Genomic DNA, 5,982 nt, shown 5'->3' on the forward strand with positions numbered 1-5,982 from the left:
GTGGCACACAGGAGGTGGAAAGGTCTACAGTGGCACGAGGTTATCCCTCGTATTACAGGACAAGGTGCATTTAATGCATCGCTTAGGTGTCCTCTTGCTTTATCGGGGACAGGGGCGAGGCCCGTCCTGTCCGTCGCCGCTCCTCCTCGCTTCGACACGTGCCTCGGCCATGGATGCGTGCGGTGCCATGTAAGCAGGCAGGCAGCTGAGTTGGCGCGGTGGTGGAGCCTTCACGAAGATCTGCATGCCGCCACGCAGGAGCTTGATGAGTTGGCCTGGGAGCTGCATGTTGCCACGCAGGTGCCCGCCTAGCTGGTTGGGCTGGCAGATGCATGTGAACGGCGGTGGAAGCTTGGTTGACGTGGGCTTGGCGGTGGCCTTGCCGGCGTCTTTGGCGAGGGCCTTGCCGGGTGGCCCGGCAAGGGCCTCGTCGTGGCGTGTTGTCATCCCTGGCAAGGATCTTGCCGGGGGTCTAGTGGCCTTCCTTGGCAAGGATCTTGCCGAGAATCGTCATCTTCTAATCTGATCTTGAATATGTCTCCACAAAGATCTGCATGCCACCACAGAGGTGCCTTCCCGAGCCCTGTCCCCACGCTGATGATGGCACTGGGGGCCGTGGGCTCAAGGGTGGCTCACTCTGTTGGTGTGGGGCGAGCTGTCCCGGCAAGGGTCTTGCCGGGGTCGCTGAGGCCGCCCGGCAAGGGTCTTGCTGGGGGAACTTGCTTCGTCCCTCTGGTCATTGTGGTCTTGGCCTTGGTGTTGCGTTGATTGTCATGGACTTCAATCTTACCTTGGCTCACCTCCCTCGTTCTGCTTGGTGTGGTCATGGGCGCGGCTCTGACTGCCCGTGCACAGGAAAAGGGGTACAAAGATGCACCCCTATTTTTGTACACCGACATCCAGAAAAGGCTCCAAGATGGGATCTCGTGGATACGGAAAGTTACGGTGGTGGAATTAGGGTTTTGGCTCCGTTTCTGGTAGTTTGGGGGTACGTAGGTATATATAGGAGGAAGGAGTACGTCGGTGGAGCAACGTGGGCACCACAAGGGTGGAGGGCGCGCCTGGGGGGGTAGGCGCGCCCCACTACCTCGTGCCTTCTTGGTTGCTTGCTTGACGTCGGGTCCAAGTCCTCTGCATCATGTTCGTTCCGAAAATCATTTTTCCGAAGGTTTCATTCAGTTTGGACTCCGTTTAATATTCTTTTTCTGTGAAACCGTAAAATAGGCAAAAAAACAGCAATTTTGGGTTGGGCCTCCGGTTAATAGGTTAGTCCCAAAAATAATATAAAAGTGTATAATAAGGCCCAATAATGTCCAAAACAAGATGTAATATAGCATGGAACAATCAAAAATTATAGATACATTGGAGACGTATCAAGCATCCCCAAGCTTAATTCCTGCTTGTTTTGATGTGGAATGCTACTTGGAATAATTTCAACGTAATTCTTCTTAATTGTGGTATGAATATTCAGATCCGAAAGATTCAAGACAAAAGTTCAATATTGGCATAGAAATAATAATACTTCAAGCATACTAACTAAGCAATTATGTCTCTTCAAAATAACATGGCCAAAGAAAGTTATCCCTACAAAATCATATAGTCTGGCGATGCTCCATCTTCACCACACAAAGTATTTAAATCATGCACAACCCCGATGACAAGACAAGCAATTGTTTCATACTTTTGGTGTTCTCAAACTTTTTCAATCTTCACGCAATACATGAGCGTGAGCCATGGACATAGCACTATAGGTGGAATAGAAAGGTGGTTGTGGAGAAGACAAAAAGGGGGAAGATAGTCTCACATCAACTAGGCTTATCAACGGGCTATGGAGATGCCCATTAATAGATATCAATGTGAGTGCGTAGGGATTGCCATGCAACGGATGCACTAGAGCTATAAGTATATGAAAGCTCAAAAAGAACTAAGTGGGTGTGCATCCAACTTGCTTGCTCACGAAGACCTAGGGAATTTTAAGGAAGCCCATCATTGGAATATACAAGCCAAGTTCTATAATGAAAAATTTCCACTAGTATATGAAAGTGATAACATAGGAGACTCTCTATGAAGATCTTGGTGCTACTTTGAAGCACAAGTGTGGTAAAAGGATAGTAGCATTGTCCCTTCTCTCTTTTTCTCTCATTTTTTTGTGGAGAAGAGAAAAAGGAAAAGATAGTCTCACATCAACTAGGCGTATCAATCGGGTATGGAGATGCCCATCAATAGATATCAATGTGAGTGAGTAGGGATTGCCATGCAACGGATGCACTAGAGCTATAAGTGTATGAAAGCTCAACAAAATAAATTAAGTGGGTGTGCATCCAACTCGCTTCCTCACGAATACCTAGGGAATTTTGAGGAAGCCCATCATTGGATTATACAAGCCAAGTTCTATAATGAAAAATTCCAACTAGTATATGAAAGTGACAAAATAGGAGGCTCTCTATCATGAAGATAATGGTGCTACTTTGAAGCACAAGTGTGGAAAAAGGATAGTAGCATTGCCCCTTCTCTCTTTTTCTCTCTTTTTTTTATTTGGGCCTTTTTTTTATTTTTTATGGCCTCTTTTTTACGTCTGGAATCTCATCCCGACTTGTGGGGGAATCATAGTCTCCATCATCCTTTCCTCACATGGGACAATGCTCTAATAATGAAGATCATCACACTTTTATTTACTTACAACTCAAGAATTATAACTCGATGATTAGAACAAAATATGACTCTATGTGAATGCCTCCGATGGTGTACTGGGATGTGCAATGAATCAAGAGTGACATGTATGAAATAATTATGAACGGTGGCTTTGCCACAAATACGATGCCAACTACATGATCATGCAAAGCAATATGACAATGATGAAGCGTGTCATAATAAATGGAACGGTGGAAAGTTGCATGGCAATATATCTCGGAATGGCTATGGAAATGCCATAATAGGTAGGTATGGTGGCTGTTTTGAGGAAGGTATATGGTGGGTGTATGATACCGGCGAAAGGTGCGCGGTATTAGAGAGGCTAGCAATGGTGGAAGGGTGAGAGTGTGTATAATCCATGGACTCAACATTAGTCATAAAGAACTCATATACTTATTGCAAAAATCTACAAGTTATCAAAGCAAAGTATTATGCGCATGCTCCTAGGGGGATAGATTGCTAGGAAAAGACCATCGCTCGTCCCCGACCGCCACTCGTAAGGAAGACAATCAATAAATAAATCATGCTCCGACTTCATCACATAACGGTTCACCATACGTGCATGCTACGGGAATCACAAACTTTAACACAAGTATTTCTCAAATTCACAACTACTCAACTATCATGACTCTAATATCACCATCTCCATATCTCAAAACAATTATCAAGTATCAAACTTCTCATAGTATTCAACACACTCATAAGAAAATTTTATTATTAATCTTGAATGCCTAACATAATTAAAGCAATTTACCATGCTGTTTTGTAGGACTCTCAAAATAATATAAGTGAAGAATGAGAGAACAATGGTTTCTATAAAAACAAATCCACCAACATGCTTTAAAAAATATAAGCGAAGCACTAGAGCAAAAACTATATAACTCAAAAGATATAAGTGAAGCACATAGAGTATTCTAACAATTTCCGAATCATGTGTGTCTTTCTCAGAAGGTGTGTACAGCAAGGATGATTATGGAAAACTAACAAATAAAGACTCAAATAATACAAGACGCTCCAAGCAAAACACATATCATGTGGTAAATAAAAATATAGCTCCAAGTAAAGTTACCGATGGAAGTAGACGAAAGAGGGGATTCCTTCCGGGGCATCCCCAAGCTTTGGCTTTTAGGTGTCCTTAGATTATCCTGGGGGTGCCACGGGCATCCCCAAGCTTAGGATCTTTCCACTCCTTGTTCCATAATCCATCAAATCTTTACCCAAAACTTGAAAACTTCACAACACAAAACTTAAAGTACAAAATCTCGTGAGCTCCGTTAGCGAAAGAAAACAAGACACCACTTCAAGGTACTGTAATGAACTCATTCTTTATTTATATTGGTGTTAAACCTACTGTAATCCAACTTCTCTATGGTTTATAAACTATTTTACTAGCCATAGATTCATCAAAATCACGGAAACCTAGCAAATCACACAAAGTCTTAGGAATCGTGGAAACACTAGCACCCAAATCACACAAAGCATAGCACTCATGATCTTTAATTTTAATTTTAATAGTAGGTTCCCACTCATCATAAAGTTTTCTAGGGATAGAAACTTCCAACTCAAGTTTTTCTTCATAAGATTGCATCAAAGCATCAACGATACGTTTGGTAAAGGCTTTATTTTGACTATAAGCATGAGGAGAATTTAGCACGGATTGCAACAAGGAAATACAATCTATCAAAGAGCAATTATCATAATTAAATTCCTTGAAATCCAAAATAGTGGGTTCATTGATATTTAAAGTTTTGACTTCTTCAATCCCACTTTTAACAATTTTAGCATCAAGATCTAAAGACTCTGAATTTTTGGAATGTCTTCTAGGTAAAGGTGGATCATATTCAGTCCCATCATTATCAAGATTCATATTACAAAGCAAAGATTTAATAGGGGACACATCAATAACTTTTAGATCTTCATCTTTGTCTTCCAAAAAAAATTCGGCTTAGCGGCCATCTTATTAACTAAGATGGCTTGCTTATCCAAAACTTCAGCTATTAACTTCTTGAGATGAGCAATCTGAGATTTCAAACCATCAAATTCTTTAGACATATCATCGAGCTCTTTATTCATATAACTCATAAAGCTTTTTTGTTCTTTAAGCTCATTTCTAAAGAAATTATTATGCTCAAATTGTAAGACCATAAAACTCCTAACGTTGCTTTCGATCTCTTATAACCTTTTAAGGTGGAGATCAGCAAATCTATATAGAGCTATCGTGACAAGCAAGCAATCCAACACACAAGCAAACAAGAGACGGGCAAAAAGAGGCGAATAGAGAAAGAGGAGGGGGACGGAAAGGGAGAGGGCGAATAAAACGGCAAGGGTGAAGTGGGGGGAGAGGAAAACGAGAGGCAAATGGCAAATAATGTAATGCGGGAGATAAGGGTTTGTGATGGGTACTTGGTATGTTGACTTTTGCGTAGACTCCCCGGCAACGGCGACAGAAATCCTTCTTGCTACCTCTTGAGCACTGTGTTGGTTTTCCCTTGAAGAGGAAAGGGTGATGCGGCAGAGCAGCGTAAGTATTTCCCTCAGTTTTTGAGAACCACGGTATCAATCCAGTAGGAGGCCACGCACGAGTCCCTCGCACCTACACAAACAAATAAACTCCTCCCAACCAACGCGATAAAGGGGTTGTCAATCCCTTCACGGTCACCTAAGAGAGTGAGATCTAATAGATATGATAAGATAATATTTTTGGTATTTTTATGATAAAGAGAAATAAAGATGCAAGTAAAATAAATGGAAAGGAAATAACTAAGTATTGGAAGATTAATATGATGGAAAATAAACCCGGGGGCCATAGGTTTCACTAGTGGCTTCTCTCGAGAGAATAAGTATTATGGTGGGTGAACAAATTACTGTTTAGCAATTGACAGAATTGAGCATAGTTATGAGAATATCTAGGTATGATCATGTATATATGCATCACGTCCAAGACAAGTAGACCGACTCCTGCCTGCATCTACTACTATTACTCCACACATCGACTGCTATCCAGCATGCATCTAGAGTATTAAGTTCAAGAGAACAGAGTAACGCTTTAAGCAAGATGACATGATGTAGAAGGATAAACTCATGCAATATGATATAAACCCCATCTTGTTATCCTCGATGGCAACAATACAATATGTGCCTTGCTGCCCCTACTGTCACTGGGAAAGGACACCGCAAGATTGAACCAAAGCTAAGCACTTCTCCCATTGCAAGAAAGATCAATCTAGTAGGCCAAACCAAACTGATAATTCGAAGAGACTTGCAAAGATAACCAATCATACATAAAAGAAT

This window comes from Triticum urartu, chromosome 2, assembly GCF_003073215.2.
Source record: "Triticum urartu cultivar G1812 chromosome 2, Tu2.1, whole genome shotgun sequence".
In the NCBI taxonomy this organism is placed as follows: domain Eukaryota; kingdom Viridiplantae; phylum Streptophyta; class Magnoliopsida; order Poales; family Poaceae; genus Triticum; species Triticum urartu.